The sequence below is a fragment of the Dipodomys spectabilis genome, unplaced genomic scaffold, assembly GCF_019054845.1.
Source record: "Dipodomys spectabilis isolate Male_0828 unplaced genomic scaffold, ASM1905484v1 ptg000173l, whole genome shotgun sequence".
Lineage (NCBI taxonomy): Eukaryota > Metazoa > Chordata > Mammalia > Rodentia > Heteromyidae > Dipodomys > Dipodomys spectabilis.
In genome coordinates, this window is record NW_024870850.1 from 4479026 (window position 1) to 4504886 (window position 25861).

Sequence of the window (25861 nt, forward strand, 5' to 3'; positions counted from 1 at the left end):
GAGATGTGAGGATCATTTTTCAAAGCCAGCCCTGGCAGGGAACTCTGTGAGAATCTTATCTCCAATAAACCAGTAGAGGACTGAAACTTGCGCTGTGGCTCAAGTGTTAGAGCGCTAATCTTGAGCTGAAGAGCTGAGGGATAGCACCCAAGGCCAGGGTTCAAGCCCCATGACTGACAAAAAAAATCAGCATGCCCATGGAACTGGGACTGAAGGCACTAAATCGTTACAGGTGAGCGCAGCTTTGAATGTTCTTCTACAATGGGAGCTATAAATTTTTTCTGAACGATTTAGGTGTGAAAGATATGATCTTCTATCCAAAGGGAGGGAGGAAGCATAACTTCATTTTGGAGGAGAAAAGCAAGGTCCAATTTAATGCTGTGCAGGATCTGAGACATTGGAATTTGGGAGGTGCTGGGGCACATTGTGGTGCTAGATCCAGTGTGTTCTGATTTCCATTTCTGAAGAGGATCTCCACAAAATAGGAGAAATGGTAGTGGAGAGAGTTGTTTTGTCTAGTATCACTGCTGTTGTGAGCTCTCACCTGAGCTGGTCCAGTCTGCAGTCAGGGTAGAGGGGCCCAACACTGGTTTTCTTGAACAAGGGTTTCAGCTATGGAGAAAGGAGAGAAGGGGGAATTGGAAGGTTGAGTGTTTGGATCAAATGTAGTGGGTGTAGCTGGCATAATCAGTGAGAATGACTTGTGTGGGTTTGGGTGGGTAGTCTTCTTCCATGGTCTGAGCTAGATCGTGTGGGTGTGGCTTTTCGTGGTGGGCGTGGCTATACTGGTGGGCTGGACTTTTAGTCAATTAGGCAGCCTACTGTAAGGGGTTTGGCATCGCTGGAGTAGTCATGGCTGTGTGGACAGGGCAGTGCACAGCGGGCGGGGCTCTTACCAATCTCTGCAGGATTCTCTCTGTGACATTGAACTTCCCGGATCCAGGGTGACCCATGTTCTCTTCATACTTCAGGTTGGTGATGGTGAAGTTGAGGGTGAATGGCACCAGCATGGGACCTGCTGCTGCAGTGGGGTTGGGAGAAGACACCATGAGCTTGTTCTTGTTCTGAGCCCCTGAGCATGGCTTCTCTTCTATGTGTGTTCTAGATCTGAGGTGGGGAAACTTCTGGAGTTTACAACGTCTCTCATAGAAGAGGTCCAAAATGTCAACTCCAATTTGAATATTTTAAGGACCAGGAGGTTTGGTCATAGATGTAAGCTCACTGTCATCAGAAAGCAAACTGAGTTGACCTTCAACAGGGCTGAAAATCATATGGACTTCTGTTTTTGCTCATGTGTTTTTTATTCCCCCAAGTCCTTCTCTGAGATTCATAAATTATGCAATGAGAAGTGTCTGAAGAAACAGCTGTTTCCCATGTTCATGAGACAAGGCCTGTTGGAAGATCTCTATCCAAGGTGGACTTATTGTCAGCAAGGCATATATTCATGATGCTAAATTAACAGAGGCAGAAAAAAAGTGAGAAAATGGAACTGACATGGTTTCTTTCAGGTCACAAAATCTTTGAATGGAAAACAATCCATTTGAATGTGTGTGTGTGTGTGTGTGTGTGTGTGTGTGTGTGTGCATGCATGAGTGAATTAATCTGTGTGTACACTAGTAGTGGCGCTTCTGAACCAGGGCTCAGAAACAGGGTTAAGAGGACACATAGGCTCCCTGGTGCTGGGGGAGGATATAAGCAACACTTCTGCGTCTTGGGAAGATGCTACAGAAGCCATGAAGAATCCTTCTTGGGCTCCTTGGTATGTACCATGCCATCAACCCTTCGTCCTGCCTCCTGTGATGCTGGGGATGCTGGGAGAATGTACAGCCAGAATTCCTACCTGTGGGGCTGGAGGACAGAGTTGGCGTCACAGAAGACACGGTGGTCACTAGAGATGTTGGGGAGAAAGGAACAAGTGTTTGTGGTGGGGACCACGATGGCTTCTGAAATACAGGTAGGACAATGCAGATCCCCAGTGGTGGGGCCAGGGTTAGGATATAAATTCCTGATTCATCCCCAGGCTTTGGGTGTTTGGGTTTGTGTGAGGGGATGTGGTGGGGATTGAAGTGCTTCATTTCAGAGGTCTGGGATTTTGAGGGGAAGTAGAATATAGTGGGGCCCAGAATACTCACTGGTGGGGGTGGAGGGCAGGCTGTGGAGGGTGAAACCTGCAGGGAGAGAGGAGGTATAAAGGTTGAGAGGAGCAAATAGGAGGCCCAGGATGGGAGGCCCTGGATTCTGACACAGCCAAGCATACTGGACCTCTACTCACCATTGACATAGAGACTGTCGTGGTCAAGGCTGTAGCGCCCCAGCTGGGAGATGCCAAGGGTCAGCTGGCTGAGTTCCCTGTACAGCTGCTCTCTGTCCAGGCCAGGCCCTGTGGGTTTGGGGCGGTAGGTGCAGATGGCATCCATTCCTGTGGCAGTTCCTTCCTTCTCAGACCTGGAGAGGCCAGGGGAGGGGAAAGACAATAGATGGATGACCATGGCCAGGAATTTGAGAACTGTGTGAAATCATGGAAGTAGGCAGAGGTCAGGAGAAGGCCAGTGGACAAGCAAGAAGTCAGAATGAAATAGGTGAGTGTGCCCTCTATTAGACACTCTGAAACTTTTGGCCAGTTTTGGGTTTAGAACGTTCCTTAAATGAAAGCCTCAAAGCAGAACGCCCAGCTGGGCACCGGTGGCTCTTGCCTGTAATCCTAGCTACTCAGGAGGTTGAGATGTGAGGATCATTTTTCATTTTTATTTTATTTTATTTTTGGTCGGTCGTCAGGCTTGAACTCTGGGCCTGGGCGCTGTCCCTCAGCTCTTCAGCTCAAAGAGAGTGCTCTGCCACTTGAGCTACAGGGCCACTTCCAGTTTCCTGGTGGTTTATTGGAGATAAGAGTCTCACAGTCTCTCCTGCCCGGGCTGGCTTTGAACCGCGATCCTTAGATCTCAGCCTCCTGGGTAGCTAGGATTACAGGCTTGAGCCACCAGCGCCCGGCGAGGATCATTTTTCAAAGCCAGCCCTGGCAGGGAACTCTGTGAAACTCTTATCTCCAATAAGCCAGTAGAGGACTGTAAGTGTCGCTGTGACTCAAGTGTTAGAGAGCTAATCTTGAGCTGAAGAGCTGAGGGATAGCACCCAAGGCCAGGGTTCAAGCCCCATGACTGACAAAAAAAAAAATCAGCATGCCCATGGAACTGGGATTGAAGGCACTAAATCGTTACAGGTGAGCGCAGCTTTGAATGTTTTTCTACAATGGGAAGCTATATATTTTTCTGAACAATTTAGGTGTGAAGGAAATGATCTTCTATCCAAAGGGAGGGAGGAAGCATAACTTCATTTTGGAGGAGAAAAGCAAGGTCCAATTTAATGCTGTGCAGGATCTGAGACATTGGAATTTGGGAGGTGCTGGGTCACATTGTGCTAGATCCAGTGTGTCCTGATTTCCATTCCTGAAGAGGATCTCCACAATAAAGAAAGATGGTAGTGGAGAGAATTGTTTTGTCTAGTATCACTGCTGTTGTGAGCTCTCACCTGAGCTGGTCCAGTCTGCAGTCAGAGTAGAGGCGGCCAACACTGGTTTTCTTGAACAAGGGTCTGAGCTATGGAGGAAGGAGAAGGGTGAGTCAGAGGTTGAATGTTTGGGCCAAAATGTAATGGGCATATCTGGCATAATCAGTGAGAGTGACTTATGTGGGTTTGGGTGAGTAGTCTTCTTCTATGGTCTGAGCTAGATAGTGTGGATGTGGTTTTCCAAGATGGGCGTGGCTATACTGGGGGGGCTGGACTTTCAGCCAATTGCTCAAAGTCTACTTTAATGGCTTGTGACCTTCCTGGAGTAGTCGTAGCTTTGTGGACAGGGCAGTGCACAGCGGTCAGGGCTCTCACCAGTCTCTGCAGGATTCTCTCTGTAACATTGAACTTCCTGGATCCAGGGTGACCCATGTTCTCTTCATACTTCAGATTGGTGATGGTGAAGTTGAGGGTGAATGGCACCAGCATGGGACCTGCTGCTGCAGTGGGGTTGGGAGAAGACACCATGAGCTTGTTCTTGCTCTGAACACCTGAGCATGGTTTCTCTTCTATGTGTGTGTTCAAGATCTGAGGTGGGGATTCTTCTGGGGTATACCGCATCCTCATGGAGGATGTCCAAAATATCAGCACCAACTCAAATATTTTAAAGAGGATATCATCAGAACGCAAACTGAGTTGACCTTCAACAAGTCTGAAGGTCATATAGACTTCCTTTGTCTCTCAGCTATATTTTTTCCTACTCTTAATCATTCTCTGTGATTCACATATTTATAGATTGAGAAATGTCTGAAGATAAACTTATGTTCATTAGTCTAGGCTTGTTTAAAGGGCTTTATCCATCTTGACTCATTGGTAGTAAGAACATTTTTTTTTTTTTTTGGCCAGTCTTGGGGCTTGAACTCAAGGCCTGAGCACTGTCCCTGAACTTCTTTTTTGCTCAAAACAAGCACTGTACCATTTGAACCACAGCACCACTTCTGGTCTTTTCTGTTTGTGTGGTACTGAGGAATCAAACCCAGAGCTTCATGCATGCTAGGCAAGCACTCTACTACTAAGCCAAATTCCCAGCCCCACAAGAGTATATTTTTATGATACCTGTTTTACAGAGGAAAAATGTTAGATCATGGAAGTGACATGGTTTTCCCAGGTTATACCCTCTCTAAATGGAAAACATTACTTTTGAATGCTGGATATATTATAATTTTTTTGTTTGTGTATATGCATGTGTGTGTGTGTGTGTGCATGTGTGCATGTGTGTACACACTGGTACTGGGGTTTGAACTCAGCTCGAGTACTGTTCCTATTATGGCACTCTACCATTTGAGACATAGGGTCAGGTGTGTCTTTGTGTGGTTAATTAGAAAATTTGATGGACTCTTTTGTCCGTGGCTTTGAACCCAGTCCTTAGATCTCATCCTTCTAAGTAGCTAGAATTAAAGAAATGCATTGCCAGCTCTCTGCTGATATAAATTATTTTATCGTTTGTATATTTCCTATGTATTTAACATCTGTGAGGCCATGATGTATTAGATTTTGATTATTTGTGTCAAATCAGACACACATATTTTTAAAATAAACCTTCTGATGTTCTGTGTATGATAACTTTGCTTAGCATGATGATTTTTAGGAATGCCTGTGTCATTGTTGGGAGCAAATTTTGTATCCAAGGAATCAAGAAGACAAGAAAACCTGTAAAGTCCCATTGTGATTTGAGCCCTTCCTGCTTCTATTATTTTAGTGCTTTTATCACTTTTAGCAATTTCCCTGAGAACAACAATTTAAGAGAATCATGCCGAGAAACATACAAAATTCTCAAGAATATCAGAGATGACCTTGTGGTTTGTAGCTATTGAATGAACCAAATATTATATACATTTCTACCCTGTAGAAATGAATGTGATTCTTACAGATGGACGCAGAGCTGCTGTATTTATATTCACAGAGATTAAATACATAAAACATCAGGAAATTGAATGGTTTTCTCTATGCAGGCCACTGAATACAGAATTACCCAAATAAAAAGGAAAATGATGGCCAGTTGGTTAGCTGCGTGAATGAGGGCTTGATCTTTTTCTGAGTTGCTTTTGGGGCATAAGTCCATGAAACAAATCTGTGCTCTGCACAAATGTTGCTCTGTAATCTTGGAAGGGTTGGAGGGATTTTAGGGGTACAGAACTTTGGGGTTCAGAAACAGAGTTCAGAGATGGTGTAGGTTACCCGGTGCTGGGGGAGGACACTGGTACTCCAGGAATTCTCTGGGTCCTGGGAAGATACTGTGAGAGTCATCAAGACCTCACCTTGGGGAAACATCACTCCCTCCCCCCACCCTCCTTCTTCCTGTGATGCTGGGGAAACTGGGAAAATGAGCATCCAGGAGAGTTTACCTGTGGGACTGGAGGACAGAGTTGGCATTGCAGAAGACACGGTGGTCACTAGAGATGTTGGGGAGAAAAGAACAAGTGTTTGTGGTGGGGACCACCATCACCTCTGAAATACAGGTAGGACAATGCAGGTCCCTGGTGGTGCCAGGGTTAGGGTATAAATTACTAATTCATCCCAAGGTGTTGGGGGTGTGGCTTTGTGTGAAGGGACAAGGTGGCATTGACCTGGTTCACGGGCTGGGGCTTGGAGGGGAGGTGGGATTTAGGGAGGCCCAGAATACTCACTCCTGGGCGTGGAGGGCAGGCTGTGGAGGGTGTAACCTGCAGGAGAGAGGGTGAGGAGGTGGGAATGAGGGAACAGGACGTTCAGGAGGGTCAGCTGTGGACTGTGACTCAGACAAGCAAACTGAGTCTGCTCACCATTGACATAGAGACTGTCCTTGTCCAGACTGTAGGACCCCAGCTGGGAGATGCCAAGGGTCAGCTGGCTGAGCTCCCTGTACAGCCACTCTCTGTCCAGCCCAGGACCTTTGGGGTAAGGGCGGTGGGTGCAGATGGCATCCACTCCTGTGGCAGCTCCTTCCTTCTCAGACCTGGGAGGGCAGGGGAGAGGAAAGACAATAGGTGGGCAGACTACAGATGGGCCCTGAGATTTCTGGTGAAGGCGCTAACGCACACATGAGAGAATTGACGGCTGATGGATTGGAAGCAGTCACACTTAAATGTCTGCTGTCACACTGTCAGTACCAACCTGGATGATTTGATCAGTCTTAGGTTTAGAATTTTCTCTAAAGGGAAGGCATGAACATGGAACAGGAACTGAGGGCTCTAAGATGAGCCAGCATTGAATGTTCTAAGATTGAAAGCAGCATTGAATGTTCATCTACAATGGAAAGCTATGTTTTTTTTTTTTTTCTGAAAGATTTAGGTGTGAAGAAAATGATCTTCTATCCAAAGGGAGGGAGGAAGCAGGGCTCCATTTTGGAGGAGAAAGGCAGGGTCCCATCTAATGGTGTGCAGGATCTGAGACATTGGAGTTTGGGAGGTGCTAGGGCACATTGTGGTGCTAGATCCAGTAGTGTCCTCATTTCCACCCCTGAAGAGGATCTCCACAGTGAAGAAATGATGGCAGTGGCCTCACTTGTTCTGTCTAGGATCACTGGGGGTGCCCTGTCCTGTAGTTGTGAGCTCTCACCTGAGCTGGTCCAGTCTGCAATCAGAGTACAGGGGGCCAACTCTGGTTTTATTGAACAAGGGTCTGAGCTGTGGAGAAAGGAGAGAAGGGTGAGTCGGAAGGTTGAGTGTTTGGGCCAAATGTAGTGGGTGTAGCTGGTATAATCAGCGAGAACAACTTGTGTGGGTTCTGGTGAGTAATCTCCCATGGATATGAGCTAGATGGTGTGGGCTTTGCTTTCAGCGGTGGCCACACAGGTGGGCTGGCCTTTAATCTGTGGGAGTATGGGCATGTGGGCGGAGTCTACTTTAGGAGCCTGGCATAGACTGTGTGGGCGTGGCTTCCTCAGTGGGCGGGGATCTCACCAGTCTCTGCAGGATTCTCTCTGTGGCATTGAACTTCCAGGATCCAGAGTGACCCATGTCCTTCTCATACTCCAGGTTGGTGATGGTGAAGTTGAGGGTGAACGGCACCAGGATGGGACCTGATACTGAAGTGGGGTTGAGAGAAAGACCCCTTGAACTTGTTCTTGGCCCTGAGGACCTGAGCATGGCTTCTCTTCTATGTGTGTTCAAGATCTGGTGTGGGGATTCTTCTGGATTCTTCTCTTCATGGAGGAGGCCCAAAATATCAGCACAGACTTGAATGTTTTAAGGACCAGGAGGTTTGCTTATAGATGTAAGCAAACTATCATGAGAAAGCAAACTCAGTCGACCTGCAATGTGGCTGAAAGTCATATGGACTTCCTTTGTCTCTCAGCCTTTTTGTTTTTAACTGCAAGTCATTCTCTGAGATACATATATTTATGGGCCAAGAAATGTCTGGAGAAACACCTGTGTTCTTTGTTCATGGTTCAAGGTTTGTTGGAATGTCTTTATCCAAAGCAGACTCATTGGTACCACGGGGATATGTTTATGGTGCTTATTTTACAGATGGAAAAGGAGACAAGACAAGTGACATGGTTTGTCCCAAGAGACACTATGTCTAAAAGGGAAACATTCATTTTGAATGCTCAGTATATTATAATTATGTGTGTGTGTGTGTACATGTGTGTTCAGACTGGTACTGAGGCTTAAACTCTAGGGTTCAGAAACAAGGTCCACAGAATGGCACAGGGTGCCTGGTGCTGGGAGAGGATACTGGTACACAAAGAATTCTTGAGGACCTGGGAAGGTACTGTGAAAACCATGGAGAGCCTACCTTGGGGTGGTTAAGACCTGTCACCCCTTTCACCCATCTTCCTGCCTCCTGTGATGCTGGGGACACTGGGAGAATGTGCAGTCAGGAGAATTCCTACCTGTGGGGCTGGAGGACGGTGTTGGCATCACAGAAGACACGGTGGTCACTAGTAATATTGGGGAGAGAGAACAAGTGTTTGCGATGGAGACCACAGTCACTTCTGTAATACAGAACAATGCTCATCTCTGGTGGCGGTGCAAGGGTTGGAGTATAAATTCCTGATTTGTCCCCAGGTGTTGGAGGTGTGGCTTTGCTTGAAGAGGCCAAGGTAGGCATTGCCTTGCTTCATTGTACAAGGATGGGGCTGAGAAGGGAGGTGAGGTTTAGGGAGGCCCAGAATACTCACTCCTGGGGGTGGAGGGCAGGCCGTGGAGGGTGTAACCTGCAGGAGAGAAGGGAGAGGGTGAGCAGGTGGGACTGAGGGAACAGGAGGCACAGGATGGGAGGCCCTGGAATCTGGCACAGCCAAGCACACTGGGCCTCTACTCACCATTGACATAGAGACTGTCCTGGTCCAGGCTGTAGGGCCCCAGCTGGGAGATGCCAAGGGTCAGCTGGCTGAGCTCCTTGTATAGCTGCTTTCTGTCCAGCGCAGGGCCCATGGTGTCTGGGAGGTGGGTGCAGATGGCATCCACTCCTGTGGCAGCTTCTTCCTTCTCAGACCTGGGTAGGGTAGGGGAGAGGAAGGACAAGAGATGCATGAACCAGGAAGGGAACCTGAGAACCCAGTGAAGTTATTGAGGCAAACACAGGAGAAGAGGCCAGTGGACAAGCAAGAAGTCAGATTTAAATATGTGAATGTGCTCCCTTTTATCCAGCCTGGAACTTTTGATGGGTTTTAGAACTTTCCCTAAATGTAAGACTCTAAGCAGCATGACTGCGGAACAGGGCCTGGGGGCTCTAAGATGAGACAGGTGAGCGCAGCATTGAATGTTTATCTACGATGGAAGTTTCTGAGGAAGTTAGGCATGAAGGAAATGGTCTTCTGTCCAAAGGGAGGGAGGAAGCAGGGTTTCATTTTGGAGGAGAAAGGCAGGGTCCACCTAATGGTGTGCAGGATCTGAGACGTTGGAATTTGAGAGGTGCTGGGACACTATGGTGTGGATCTAGTGTGTCCTGATTTCCATCCCCAAAGACAATCTCCAGAATGAAGGAAGAATGACAGTGGACTGCCTTGCTCTGTCTAGGATCACTTGGGGATGCTCTGTTCCTGCTGTGGTGAGCTCTTACCTGAGCTGGTCCAGTCTGCAGTCAGAGTAGAGGGGGCCAATACTGGTTTTCTTGAACAAGGGTCTGAGCTGTGGAGGAAGGAGAGAAGGGTGAGTCTGAAGGTTGAGTGGTGAGGCCATAGGTGGTGGGCGGAGCTAGCAGTCAGTGAGAATGACTTGTGTTTGTTGTGGTTGAATGAGTAGTCTTTTCTGGGTATGAGACAGATGGTGTGAGCATGGCTTTCAGCGGTGGGCGTGGCTGTGCGCATGGGTGAACCTTTAATTTTGGGGCTCTGGACAAGTGGGTGGAGTCTATTTTCACAGGCCTGGTATAACTTGAGTGGGCGTGGCTTCGTCTGTAGGCGGGTCTGCACACAGTGGGCGGGGCTCTCACCAGTCTCTGCAGGATTCTCTCTGTGACATTGAACTTCCCGGATCCAGGGTGACCCATGTTCTCTTCATACTTCAGGTTGGTGATTGTGAAGTTGAGGGTGAATGGCACCAGCATGGGACCTGCTGCTGCAGTGGGGTTGGGAGAAAGACACCTTGAGCTTTTTTGTACTCTGGGGAATCTATGCCTGATTTCTCTTCTATGTGTTTTCAAGATGAGGTGAGGCTTCTCCATGAATTGACAGCTTCCTCCTGGAGGAGGCCCAAAATATCAGCACCCACTCCAATGTTCTAAAGAGGAGGAGGTTTGCTTTTGGACGCAAAGGCCCTGTCAACAGAAAGCAACCTCAGCTGATCTTCCATGTGGATGAAGGTGATATGAATTGCCTTTGTTTCTGAGCTATTTTTTGTTTACTCCAAGTCATTCACATATTTACAGATTGAAAAATGTTCTGAATAGACATTGTGTCCCTTATTCATGAGTCAAGGCCTTCTGGAAGGTCTTTCTTCAAACTGGACTCATTGGTGGATAGTGGATATTTTTATGATGCTCATTTTACAGAAGGAAAAATGAACACAATGGAGGTGGCATGATTTGTTCCATGTAATGCCATCTCTCATAAAAGAACATTCTATCTTAATATTGGGTATATTATTATTGTTATTAATGTGTGTGTGTGTGTGTGTGTGTGTGTGTGTGTGTGTGTGTGTGCTTGTACTGGGCGTTGAATTCAGTGCCTGGGTTCTGTCCATTAGCATTTTTTTTGTGCAAGCCTTGCACACTACCATTTGAGCCCCAGCTCTAGTTTGGCTAATTGTTGGTTAATTGGATATAAGGGTATCACAGATTCCTACCTGAGCTAGCAATACAACACAATTCTCAGATCTCAGCCTTCTAAACAGCAAGGGTTACAAGCATGAGTTATGTATTATCAGTTGAGATATATTATTTTATCCTTTATATATTTCCTCAGTTTTCACAAATGTGAGACTTCGTTGGTGAATTAGGTTCTGATCACATGTGTGTTTCTGACACTTTAAATGCCATTTTCAAAATAAGATGATTTCTTTGTTGCTTTGTATGTCCCTCCCCACAGTATAAGCCCTGCTTTCACTGTATTTGATGTTGGTATAATTTGTGGAGGGGAAGGGAAAAAAATAGTTTAAATAGGGATACAGTGGACCCATTGCAACAATGAGATGTACAAGATGTTATGTCGAAAAACGAACTTTACAACTTTGGCAGGGGGGTGTGGGGGTTGGGGGGTGGTGGTAAAGTGGGAGATGGGAAGGGTTGGGAAGGGGAAACAAAAGAGGAGGCAACAATGCTTGATAAGAAATGTACTCATTATCTTGTCCATGTAATTGGAACCCCTCTATATGGTATTTTCACAATAAAAAAATACAAAGCAAATATATGCAACACCAAAAAAAATAAACCTTGTACCAATGTGTGATAATTTTGTATAGCATGACAATTGTTAGGCATGCCCATGTCATCTGTTGGCCGAGAATACTGTGGCCAAGGAACCAACAAGACAAGAAGAACTGGGAAGTCCTCTTGGTAAATAGAGCTACTTTTGGCTATATTATTTTTAATATTTTTGTCAGTTTTGGCAATTTTTTCAAGTGATCAAAATTTAAGAGACCCATGGATACCAAAACATCCATTGCTTAGGATATTTGGAGAAGACCCTGTTGTTCCTATAATATTGGACAAACAGAATGTGCTATATTTATTTTTCTATTATGTAGAAAAGGCTGTGATCCTTGTAGATGTTTAAGGAGAGGCTGGATCTATACTCACAAAGGGCGCATTCATAAAATATTACCAAACAGAGTGGTCTTTTCTATTAATTCGCTGAATACAGGATTCCTCAAATAGAAAGCAAACTGATGGCTAGTTGGTTAGCTGTGTGAATGAAGGGCTGATCTTTCTCTGAGTTGCTTTGGGGCACAAGGCATGAAAGCAATCTGTGTTCTGCACAATCTGCTGGTCTGTAATCTAGGGTTGGGGAGATTTTAGGGGTGCTGGGTGAACTCTAGGATTCTGAACCAGGGTCCAGGGAGTGGCATAGGCTCCCTGGGGAGGATACTAGTGTTCAAGGAATATTTTGGGGTGCTGGGAAGACCCTGAGAAAGCCATGAAGACTCCACCTTATGCTCCTTTGTGTGTACCATGTCCTTGACACACCCTCCTACCTGCTATGTTGCTGGGGACACTGGGAGGATGTGCAGGAGGAGAGTTCCTACCTGTGGGGCTGGAGGACGGTGTTGGCATCGCAGAAGACTCGGTGGTCACTGGAGATGTTAGGGAAAAAAGAACAAGTGTTTGTGGTGGGCACCACCACCACCTCTGAAGGTAGTACAATGCAGATCCCTGGTGGTGGTGGTGCCAGGGTTTTTGTATAAATTCCTGATTCATCCCCAGGTGTTGGGGGGTGTTGTGTGAAGGGACTTGGTGGTCATCGATGTGGTTCATTGCAGAGGGCTGGGGCTTGGATGGGAGGTGGAATTTAGGGAGGCCCATAATACTCACTCCTGGGGGTGGAGGGCAGGCTGTGGAGGGTGAAACCTGCAGAGAGAGAGAGGGGGAGGGAAATGGTAAGGAGGTGGGAATGAGGGAACAGGAGGCACAGGATGGGAGGGCAAGGACCCTGACACAGCCAAGCACACTGGGCTTCTGCTCACCATTGACATACAGACTGTCCTGGTCCAGGCTGTAGTGCCCCAGCTGGGAGATGCCGAGGGTCAGCTGGCTGAGCTCCTTGTACAACCGCTCTCTGTCCAGCCCAGGGCCCATGGGGTGGGGGTGGTAGGTGCAGATGGCATCCACTCCTGTGGCAGCTCCTTCCTTCTCAGACCTGGGAGGATGGGAGAGACGCAAGACAATTAGTGCATAGACAATCGAGGGGTCCTGAGCATCCTGGTGAAGGTGCTGAAGAGCCACAGGAAAAGAGACATCTGGTGGACAGGAGAGAAATTAGACTTCAATGTTTGTGTGCACTGCCTCTGAGCCAGCCTGGGATTTTTGATCTGTCATAGGTTCTTAACTTCTCCTTAAATATAAGGCTCCAACCTGGGTGCAGGGTCTGGGAGGGGGTGGGGCAGGTGTCACACTTGCATCAGGTCAGAGCAGTCTTGAATGTCAATCCAAAATGAAAGAGAAATTTTGGGCCTAGAAGGAGTGCCTGAAGGAAATGCTCCTAGTCCAAAGTGAGGGAAGGGAGCAGGGCATTAACTATGGAGGAGAAAGGCAGGGCCCCATTCAGCTTATGGTGTGCAAGCTCTTGGAATATCTGAGAAGGAAGGTGGTGGGATTAGGGAACACTGCGGTGCTGGATCCAGCATCTCCCGATTGCCAACTTGCAGAGGGCATGCTGAAGGAAGGTAGGATGATCTCACCAACCTCCTTTGCCTGGTGTTAGGTGTGTAAGCCCTGATCTGTTGTGAGCTCTCACCTGAGCAGATCCAGTCTGCATTCAGAGTACAAGGGACCAACACTGGTTTTCTCGAACAAGGGTCTGAGCTGCAGAGGAAGAGGAGCAGGGTCAGTGGGAGGGCTAAGGGAGTATGGGGGTGGGGCACTCATGAGTGGTCGTGGCTTGTATAGGGGAAGCTTGTCTCGAGTGGATGTAGTTAGATTAAGGTGGGCTGATTCTCCATGGGTGGGCATGGCTTTCTCTTGTAGGCGGGGCGTACAGGGTGGGCGGGGCGTACAGGGTGGGCAGGGTTCTTACCAGTCTCTTCAGGATTCCCTCTGTGACATTGAACTTCCCCGTTCCGGGGTGACCCATGTCCTGCTCATATTCCAGATTAGTGATGGTGAAGTTGAGGGTGAAGGGCACTAGGCTGGGGCCTGTTGCTGTGGAGATGGGGTGTGGGGGGAGAGATACCATTGAGCCCATTTTTCTCCATACCCGTGGGTGTGGGTGCATTTCCATTACAGGTGTGCCCATAGTGGGTGGCTCTTCCTGTAGGATGTCTCCCTCTGAGCATAGATCCCAGACATGAGCACTCATTGTTGAGTATGTTTTTCTTTTGGGGCAAATCCACGGTGAATTAGAAAGCAAGTACTTTCTAAAATTACTATGGAAATCCTTTCTTTCTTTTTTTTTTAGATTAGCTTTTATTAAGCCTAAATCTTTCTCTGAGGTCTACATATTTATTGATTAAAATAAACGTTTGAAGAGACATTTATGTTCTGTTTTCACATGGTACACATCTTGCTTGAATTTGTCTTTTATTTGTTGGCTTACTGCTTTGGAGGAGGTGTTAGGATGTCTGTTTTATAGACAGATGTCTATTTTGTAGACTGTAATAACATCTGCACAATTTCTAGATGGCAGAACCTGACCAGAACTCATGTTTTGTGGTTCCAGAGTCTAAGCTGATAATGTCTCTACTTTAGACCACTGGCAGAGGCCCACAGGCCAACCTGAGCCTTTCGTGTAGAGAGCTCCCTCTAGAGGTATTAGCTAATCTGTAACTATAGATAGAGGCTGAAGCAAGCCCATCCTGGTGCCAGTGCTTCCAGGGAACCATCCAGAAATCTACCTTAGCCAACCAGAAGCCAACAGGAGCCAATGGGAGGCTCAATAAAACCTCATCACGTGCCTTAGCTTGACCTAAGAAAGGGCGTTTCCCTGGTCTATGTATTGTTTATTCTGGTCCCTTCTATTCCTGAACTGGAAACAAAATATGATAAGAGAACTCTTTTCATTTACCTGCAGATCTGACCCCAGGAACACAGGTTTGCAAATGTAATACTTAACTCATTTTTCTCCTGCTGGGAATTCATCCAAGACTGGGGCCCTTTCTGTTTTTGTTACTGCTGTGCTACCAGACTGTTCTGATGTAGTAAGTGTTTAACAAATACTTGTTGAATGAAGGAGGTCTGGAGGCTTCTAGTCACAGGACATGGGAGTTTTTTTTCTTTTGTTGTTGTTGCTTTTACCAGTCCTGGGGCTTGAACTCAGGGCCTGGGCACTGCCCCTGAGCTTCTTTTTTTTTTTTTTTTGCCCAAGGCTAGCACTCTATGTTTGAGCCATAGCGCCTCTTCTGGCTTTTTCTGTATATGTAGTACTGAGGAATTGAACCCAGGGCTTCATGCATGCTAGGCAAGCACTTTACCACCAAGGCACATTCCTAGCCCAGATTATTATTTTTTGTCAGCAGTGAACTCTGGGCTTGGGCGCTGTCCCTTAGCTCTTCAGCTCAAGGCTAGTGCTCTACCACTTGAGCCACAGCACCACTTCTGGCTTTTTCTGCTTCTGTGGTGCTGAGGAATCAAACCCCAAGGCCTCATGCATGCAAGGCAAGCACTCTACCTCTGAGCCACTTTCCCAGCCCCAGATTTTTTTTTTAAGGAAAGAAATGCCTACCTGTGGGGCCCAGAGCAGTAGTGGCTGATGTTGTTGGCATGATGGTTGAGGCTATAGCAGCTGAGGGAAAAAAAATCACAGTGAAGTGACCATGGGGGGAGTGAAGGACAAGTGCCCACCATGAGAGTTGCTCTGAAGTCTATGTCGGGTGTATCTTTTTCTAAGACAGGAAAGTAATGATGAGGTTTAAAACTAGGGCTTTCCTGTAATCCTCCTTTTCTAGAGATGCACTGTAAGGGATGGCAGAGATAGAAGAGGGCTTCAAGGTGAAGCAGCAAAGACCCCATTTACTCACTGCTGGGGGTGGAGGTCAGGACCCGACGACGATGGTTGTAACCTGCAGAATGATAGACCGTGTGATTTGAAAGGATGGTGAATGGGAAAATGAGGCCAGGATCTGGGATCTACTGGATGTCTACAGATTTAACTACTTAATGAGTTGATTGTTTTATTTTGGTAGTCCTGGGGATTGAACTCAGGGCCTCATACCTGCTAGGCAGGTACTGTACCACTACAGTCACACCCCATATGTCTTGAGCCATGCCCTCCAGACCCTTTTGACATTGGTCATTTTTCCTTCCTTCCTTGCTTTCTTTCCTCCCTTCTTCTCTTCCCTCCTACCCTCCTTCTTTTTCTTTTGGTGGCACTGGGGTTTGGTGCAATGTCACTTGAGCAAATGCCCCATCACTTGGGTCCCGCCCCACTTCTCAGAGCCACGCCCACTACACAAGCCACACCCACTATGTGAGCTATGCCAGCGGCATAGAGCCTACTTGGAGCCACGCCCCATCGCTTAAGAAGTCATGCCCACTATGGAAGCCTTGACTATTATTTAAGCCACACCTCACTGCTTAAAGCCACACCTCTACCATAAAGAGCCACGCCTCACCACTAAAGCCACGCCTTCAATGCTTACATCAAGGCCATGATATGAGCCTAGCTTGCTTGAGCCACGCCCCTACCATATTAGCCACACCCCTAGTGTATTAGCCATGCCCCACCATTTAAAGCCAAGCTGTCTCTGCTTATGTCACACCCAGCCACGCCCCCTGTTGCTTGAGTCATGCCTCAGCCCTTAAACCACTCCACTAGCCCATCTTTTTAAAAAGTAGCTTCTATTAGTTGTAGAAGAAGGTTTCATTTTGACATTCTATAGATGCATACAGTATGCCTTGCTCAGACTCACCCCTTCTGCCACTTGCCTTCATCTCCACAAAGCTGTTGAGTGTTCACCACTTTCTGTGTGTTATGGACTCAGAGCCCACAGAGTCTTCAGCACCTGCTGACTCCACTCACCGTTGACATAAAGGCTGTTCCTGTCCAAGGTGTAGGTGTTCAGCCGGGAGATGCCTTTGGTCTCGTGGCTCAGCTCCCAGTACAGTCGCTCTCGGTCCAGCCCAGTGCTGGCTGGCTTAGAGCGAAGGGTGCAGATCATATTTACTGTAGTAGCTGATCCATACTTCTCTGGTCTGGGGTGTAGGGGATGTGGGAGTGGGGGACATAAGCAAGACTGTTGATGAAGATGGTTTGCAAGAATGATATTGTCTGCAAAAGCCCCAAAGCTAACAGCAGCTTTCTTAGATGGTGAGAGAAAATGGAGACAGAAGAAGAGGTAGCATTTGTAAAATGATCAGTAGATGGACAAAGAGAATTGGTAGTGTTCCCCATCCACCTACGGCTTGACTAATCCTGATCCAAAATGCCTGGATCTAGAAGTGTCTCTGATTTCAGAGTAGGGTTTTTTAGTTTTCTTTTTTGGAACAGTGCATAGATCTTTTCCCCTAGCCTGAAAAAATCTGAAATCCTGTAATATTTGGCATATTTGGAATGCCAGCATAATATTCAAGAAATTTCAGGTTGTTTTGGTCTATTAGTGTGATTTTCAATTGAGTTTGCTGGTTCTGGGGCTTGAATTCAAGCTCTTGCTTGGCTGTTTTGCCTGGAGGCTAGTGTTCTACCGTTTGACCCACAGCTCTACTTCTTGCTTTTGGATGGTTAATCAGAGATAAGAGTATCACAGAATTGCTCGTGCTGGTTTTGAACAACAATCCTTAAATCTCAGCCTCCTGAGTAGCTATGATTATAGCTGTGAGCTACTGGTGCTTGACTTCTGTATTGCTTTTTTTTATTTCATTCAGTTGTTTGTTTGAATGCTCTTTGAACTCAGTTAGTTGTTTGTAGAGAAGGGGGAGAGAAACAGGAAAGTATATGGAGTGATGTGAAAGAAGTATATTACATGTATACTACACACATATACACACATATAACACACATATCTGCATATGTATAATGCATATCCAGTTATGGAATCATCACAATGAAGCGCTCTTCCATTTTTAATATATGGGCAATTCAAAAACAAAAAATAAACAAGCAATAACAGAAAATTTTAGTGTTAGCTGGGCACAATGGCTCACACCTGTAATTTCAGATACTCAGGATGCTAAGGTCAGAAGGATCATGGTTCCAGGAGAGCTCAGGAAAAAAAAAGTTTGCAAGGCCCTATGGCAACAAAAAAGCTTGTTGTAATGGTGTGTGTTTGTCATCTTGGCTATGTGGAGAACATAAATAGGGGACTGTGGTCCAGGTTGACTCAGGAAAGTGAGAGCTTATCTTAAACACAGGCAGATTAAAAAAAATTGGTGGAGGCAATGCATCAGTGGCTCACGCCTGATTTGAGAATCATAGTTTGAAGTCAGCCCAGGCAGAAAAGTTCATGAGACTCTTATCTCCAATAAACTACTTAGAATAAAAATCCAGAAGTGGCACTGTGGCTCAAGTGATAGAGTGCTAACCTTGAGTACAAAGAAGCTCAGGGACAGCACCCAGGCCCTGAGCTCAAGCTGTAGGACTAGCAAAAAAAAAAAAAAAAAAAAAAGGCTGGGGCATAGTTCAAGTAGCACAGTAACAATATGCATCAATATCTATGTCTATATCAATATGTTATATATGTGTAGGTATGCAATCTATCTATCTATCTATCTATCTATCTATCTATCTATCTATCTATCTATATGTCAGATGTTGAAGTATGTTAGATTTCAATTTTTCAGATGTGGGAGGCTTAACCTATGTTAGCTTTCTGCCAACCCAATCCCAGATCAGGACCAGGGAAAACAGAAAACTCAAGCAAGCAATAAATCAAACAAAGTAACAAACCAACAAGCAAATGAAAACAGCTGGACAGCCACAAGCCCTTGTGAATACCTTAGGTGCAAAATCAGTCTTTAGTACTTCTGACAGAAGGTAGAAAACCTGTCTGCCGCAGTTTTCTTTTTGCCTCATGCATTTTCCTGAGTCTAGGATAATTTTGGAACTTTTGGGGCCTTCACTCTCATGGAGGTGGTGGTCTCCATGGTGAGTAGAGGACAAAGAGAAGACAGAATCTTGGGAGACACCTCAGCACACACAACTTCACAGGTACCCAGACAGAACCAGACAAGTGAGAAGCGAGAGCAAGATCAGTTCAGGAATGGAAAATTGGAGACATGGGAGAATGTAAGGACTCACCTGAGTGACGTCAGCTGGCAGCCAGAAAACTGGGGGCCGATGTTGGTGTTCGCGAACACAGGACCAAGCTGGGGAGAAAGGAGCAGGATAAGAAGACTTGAGGGGGCCAGGAGCCAGTGGCTCATTCCTGTTATCCTAGCTACTCAGGAGGCTGAGATCTGAGGATCGAAGTTGAAAGCCAGCCTGGGCAGGAAAGTGCGGGAGATTCTTATCTCCAATAAACTACTCAAAAATGTTGGAAGTGGTGCTGTGGTTCAGGTGGTACAACACGAGCTTTGAGCAAAAAGAAGCTCAAGGACGGTGCCCAGGCCCACAGTTCAAGTCCCAGGACAGGCAATAAATGAAAAAAAAAAAGAAGACTTGAGGGTCATGCCCGGTGAGAAGTGGTCAGCCAGCAGCTGTGGGCTTTTACCATGCGTTGCAGGATGACCTCGGTGGTGTTGAACTTGGCAGACCCTGGGTGCTTCATATCTGATGTGTACTGCAGGTTCACAATAGTGAAGTTGAGAGTAAAAGGAACCAGACTGGGCGCCGTGGCTGAAACAAGAAAGGCAGAGGAGACATTTTGATGCCAGTGGTGGGGCTTGAACTCAGGGCTTGGGCACTTTCTCTTAGTTTTTTGGCTCAAGGCTAGTACTCTACCACTTGAGCCACAGCTCCATGTTCAGCTTTTTTGGTGTTTCATTGAAGGTTAAGAGACTCACAAACATTCCTTCCTGGGCTGGCTTTGAACCATGATCTTCTGATCTCACTCTCCTAATAGCTAGGATTACTGACATGATCACTGGTGCCCAACTGCACATTTTAAACACAGTTGACAAATAGATGTTGGGGAATGACAGAGAGCTTCTGTGTATACACTGAGCTGTGTGTGCAATGCCTGCTTAAGAAGTTCTTTTTTTTTAAATTTTTTATTGTAAAGATACTATACAGAGGGTTACAGTTACATGAGCAAGGTAATGAGTACACTTCTTATTGAGCATTGTTACCTCCTCCATTGTTTTCCCCCTACCATCCCTTCCCTCCCTACCTTCCCTGAGGTTCTTTTTTTTTTTTTAATTGTGACTAAGTGATTACATAATTTCCCAAATTTCACAGTATTGTGGAATAATGATGGAGAAGTTTGTTTTTGCATTGCCTTTTTGACTGTGAATGTCCACTTGGAATAACTTCCATCTGTGTTTTGCATGGAAAATCCTTCAAAGGACACAATTTTAGCGTTGGTGTTTAGGGGGGATTTGTTACAGTACTAGCTTCCAAGTCCACAATGGCTGTCAACATCCTGGGATGCTTGAGCCCTTTACATAAAATGATACGGTACAATTGGTCCTTCACTATCACCATCACCACGATCACCATCAGCATCATCACTAGTATTATCATGATCAGAATTGCCATCATCACCACCACCAGCAGCAGCATCACCTTCACCATCATCATGATCATTATCATCATCATCACACCATCAAGATCACCATAACCATCATCCATCACCATCACCATTATGAACACCATCAACATCAATCATCAGAATAATCACCATCACCATCTTCATCATCAGCAACCCCCCCCCCCCCCCACCATCATCACACCAACACAAATCCTCTGAGGACAGAGACTACTTTGTGTTCCTTGGCACATTCCCTCAGGCACAGCATCCTCACTTGACCTACTACGACGTTCCATCTTTCCTTGAAAGAATAACGTCAGAGACCTACTCATCAGCCTCTCTCACAAAGGTGTCATGAAGAAGTACTTACTGGAGAGGCTGGGGAAGGAGGATGGCATCCCGGAGGTCCCAGGGGGCGCTGTGGAGGTTCCAGGAGCTGGGGAGAAGCCCACAGTTAAGAGAAACAAGGCATGTTCACCACAGAAATGCCAGGGGGAGACACTGCTTGTGGAGATGGCTTGGTCTAGGACTCTCTCTCTGAAGATGGTGCAGTGAAGAAGGTAAATAACTTTGCCCTCTCAGTCCCTTTGCTCTTGGAGAGGACATTGTGGGGATGGGTATCTGTTGGCCTCCTCTCTATTTAGGGTATAGGAGACCATTTGTCCAATACTTACGGCTGGTGGTGAGTGCTGAGCTTTGATGGGTAAAACCTGGATTGAGAGAGTGAGAGAGAGAGTGAGGGACATAGGGAAGGGTTGAGGGCAAGGTAGGGGTCTGAAGAGGAGTAAGGGAGACAGGGAAATGGTGGATGATTCATAACATAGAAGATACAGGATGATACTTTATCAATACGATCACATCAGAGACATTCTTGAAGAAGAACTCAGAAATCCAGATCAACCTCACCATGCCCTGAACATATGGGCCAGGCCCCCAAGGAGCCTTTCCAGCAAGGTGGTGAGAGGACCACACCCTCCACTCACCTCCCAGTCACTCACCATTGACATAGAGGCTGTCTATGTCCAGAGTGTAGGGTCCCAGCTGGGTGACGCCATAGGTCAGCTGGCTCAGCTCCCAGTACAGCTTTTTTCTGTCCAATCCGAAGCCAGCAGGGCCAGGATGATGTGTGCAGATGGCGTTGACTCTGGTGGCTGCCCCATTCTTCTCAGGCCTGGGGAATGCCGCACGTGATTGGTCTAAATATTTTTCCATTTATTTGTTCCTCTCTGCCTCCCTCCTTCCTTCCCTCCCTCCCTCTTCCAGGTCTGAATGCTAAATGCAACAGGTGCCTGATTGGTGGATCTATTGGAAACCACAGCTGGTTCAATCTGAAGTCAGCCTTCACCATAGCCACAGGCCACTGACCCAATTAACCAGCCCAAAGATCCCAGGAATGTGAGTGCAATAGCTCCCAAAGTAACAGCTTCCACTGGGTTGGAGGCCTGGCTCAGGTGGTAGAGCACCAACCAATGAGCGAAAGCATTGTCCTGGTCTTGGGCCAAAAAAAAAAAAAAAAAAGCAATAACCAAAAAGCAACAGCTTCCATTATTCAACATGGCAGACATTGCTCAGTTCCTCAATGATTAGTATACCTATTATATATCACATACAAAACAATTATATACCATTAAAAATAATACATATATATTTAAATATAAATGTAAATAGGAAATGTGTGGTTTTTGTTTTATATATTCTAATACCTAGCACATTATATAATGATTAATATTGATATTACACTAGTTTCAGATGATTTTGTGTGAATGTGTGTCTGTGTGTGTGTGTGCACATGTGCACGCAGGTCCTGGGGCTTGAACTCAGGGCCTGGATTCTGTCCTTGAGCTTTTTTACTCAAGACTAGGATTCTACCACTTGAGCCACAGATCCACTTCTGGCTTGTTTTTGTAGTTAGAAAAAAGAGGGGGCTGGGAAGGTGGCTCAGTGGTAGAGCGCTTGCCTTGCATGCATGAGGCTCTAGGTTCGATTCCTCAGCACCACATAAGCAAAAAAACTGGAAGTGGCACTGTGGCCCAAGTGGTAGAGTGCTAGCCTTGAGCTGAAGAGCTGAGGGACAGCACCCAGGCCCAGAGTTCGGGCCCCACGACTGGACCCCTCCCTCCCCCCCCAAAAAAAAAAAAAAAAAGAAAAAAGAATCTCATAGATTTTCTTGCCTGGGCTGGCTTTGAACTGTGATCCTCAGATCTCAACCTCCTGAGTACTCAGGATGACAAGTGTGAGCCACCATTGCCTGGCTACTATTTTTGTTTTTGTGGCCCTAGGGATTGAACCCAGGCCCTGCACAGGGCAGGCAATGTCTCCACCACGAAACCATATTCTCAGCCTACTTACAACTGTTTGCTTTAGCTCATTTTCTAACTAGATTCTCACAACTGCCATGAATGTGTGCGGTCTGTATAGCAAAACTCACATGGTTTATATAGTATAGCATGCATGTATACCATACGTGTGTGTGTGTGTGTGGTGTGGCTGTGTGTATGTGTGCCTGCGCATGTGGTTATGTGTGTGATTTGTGTGGTTGTGTGTGTGGCTGTGTGTAGTTATATTGTGTGTGTGGTTGTATGTGGTTATATCATGTGTTGTGTTATGTGGTTGGGTATGTAGTTGTGTGTGTGTGTATATGCGTGGTTATATGTGGTATGTGTGTGTGTGATACAGCCTGAAATGCTAGTGTTTCCCTGTGTGACCTGGCACAAGCCACTTACTTCTTTTGGCCTCAGTTTACCCTGTACACCTGATTCATGAGGCTGATGCTATAGGAATACCAAACGCACAGTCATTCTTCTGGCTCCTGGCTGGTGTTCTGGTTGACACTTAGCATCCATGGTGAGTGTGGTTAGCCAGGGAGCGCCAAGCTTGCCTTAGGTCTCATCCACCTGCAGGCCCTGAATTTTGGGGGGAAGTGCTCACCTGAGCGAGACTAGTCTGCAGCCTGAATAGAGTGATCCCAGACTGCTGTTCTTCAACAAGGGTTTGAGCTGTGAAGGAGAACAGAAGTGAGAGAAGAACTTTGGTGGGAAACTGGGAGGAGCTGAGACTTTGGTAGGACAGATTGGGCGGGGTTGATGTGGATGGGGCAGGCCCTAGTGAGGTGTGGGTGGAGCTAGCCCAAATGGGTGTGTCCTGGGAGCTGTGGGTGGGGCTGGCCCAAGTGGGTGTGTCCTGGGGAGCTGTGGGTGGGGCTTGATCCTCCATAGGTATGGCCTGGGGGAGTTGTGGGTGGAGCTGGCCCTCAGGTGGGGTCTGTGGATTGTGAGTGTGGCTGGCCCTAGTGGGTGTGGCCTAAGCAAGCTGTGGGTGGGGCTGGTCTTTGAGAGATGGGCGGAGCTTTCACCAGGTACTGCAGAACTCTCTCTGTGGTGTTGAACTTCCAGGAGCCCCGATGTTCCATGTTCTTCTCAAACCCCAGGTTGGTGATGGTGAAGTTGAGGGTGAATGGCACCAGGTCAGGGACCACCGCTGTCGTGGGGGAGGAGAGAAGGAGGGCGTGGCTGAGTTAGATTTGGTCTGAGACAAGGACCTAGACACATAACGTTGCGGGGGGAGCATGGCTATATTTCTATTTCTCTGGTTACTTTTTGTTGTAACTGCATGAGTGATTTCAGGCCTACTCAGTAGAACGACGCTGGAGAGACTCTGCCCGTGGCTTGTTCAGTGCGGCACCTGTCTGGGTGTAGTGGGTGGACTGCCATGCCTACTATAAGTAGTTGTCTAATAAATATTTGTTGAACTAACTTCCCTGTGCTGGGATCTTAAATACACAGTCACAAATTATGTAAGGAAAGTGGTATATTCTGGGAAATGCGTTGCTATGCGGCTCTTTCTTTATGCAAACATCAGAGTGTACTTACATGAAGAGAGGTGATCTAATCTTTTTTTTTTTTTTTGTCGGTTGTGGGGCCTGAACTTTGGGCCTGGGCGCTGTCCCTGAGCTCTTCAGCTCAAGGTGAGCACTCTACCACTTGAGCCACAGAGCCACTTCTGGCTTTTTCTGCTTATGTGGTGCTGAGGAACTGAACCCAGGGCCTCATGCATGCAAGGCAAGCGCTACTGAGCCAGGGGATCTGATCTTATGGGTCACTATTGTGTAGGCTGTCCCTCACATCTCTACATTTTGGTAGAGGCTGAATCACATTCATTAAATGTCCATGACTATTCATAACATGGTAATTCAATGGCCATTCATGAATCTTCAATGAATAACCACAATCAAGGAATATTTATGAACACAATGGGAATTCTTTTTGTTAGTCTTGGGGCTTGAACTCAAGGTCTGGGCACTGTCCCTGATTTAAGGCTAGTGTTCTACCACTTGCCACAGCTCCATTTCTGTTTGTTTTCTTTTTTTTTTTTTTTTGGTTGATCGTGGGGCTTGAACTCTGGGCTTGGGTATTATCCCTCAGCTCAAGGCGAGCTCTCTACCGCTTGAGCTACAGTGCTACTTCCGGTTTTCTAGTGGTTTCTTGGAGATAAGAGTCTCCCGGACTTTCCTGCCTGGGTTGGCTTTGAACCATGATCCTCAGATCTCAGCCTCCTGAGTAGCTAAGATTACAGGCGTGAGCCACTGGCACCCGGCTGTCCATTTCTGTTTTTATTGTTATTTTTGTAGGTTTTTGTTTTTTGAGATAAGAGTCTCATGAACTTTGTTGTCCAAGCTGTCTTTTAACTATGATCCTCAGATCTCAACCTCCCAAATAGCTACAATGACAGGCATGAGCCACCGGCTCCTGGCAGAACATATTTTAAGTCTGATACCTGTCCAGGGTTCTAGTCTATCCTTTCCTGTTGGGATTGTTTTGTGTTTCCCTACTGTCCAAGAAATTATTCTGGTTGTTTTGGGACTTGGTGAGTTTCTGGGACACAGACTTTCCATGCTACAAGTGAGATGATAGTTCCTAGCTCTAGGGGTGTGTGTGTGTGTGTGTGTGTGTGTGTGTGTGTGTGTATGCTGTCAATGCATATAGATAGATAGATTAGATAGATAGATAGATAGATAGATATAGATAGCAACACTATTCATCATAGCCAAGATATGAAAGCAATCTCTGGCCACAGTGTCCAATGGAACCAATCAAGATGCCTATCAATGGATGAATGAATAAAGAAAATGAGATACATGTACAGACTGGAATATTATATAGTCATAAAGAAAAATCACAGCTTATTATTTGTAACAAAATACACAGAACTTCAACACAGAAAGAAAATACTGCATGTAGGTCTCACAGGTATGTTAAAAAAGTCTATCTGGCCGGGCATCAGTGGTTGATAGCTGTAATCCTAGTTACTGAGGAGGCTGAGATCTGAGGATCACAGTTCAAAGCTAGCCTGGGCTGGAAAGTCAGTGAGATTCTTATCTCCAATGAACTACTAAAAAGCCAGAAGTGAAGTTGTGGCTCAAGTAGTAAAGCACCAGCCCTGAGCAACAAAAGCACATGGACAGTGACCAGGCCCTGAGTTTAAGCTCTAGGTCCTATGCATGTGTCTGCATTCATGTGTGTGTGCATGTACACACTGGCACACACAATCTGTTACTTTTCCTCTTGCCTAGTAGTGTGAATCTAATGAATGCTGGTCAATCACATACCAACAAATACTTAAAATGGAAAATATGACTTGATATATATATATATATATATACA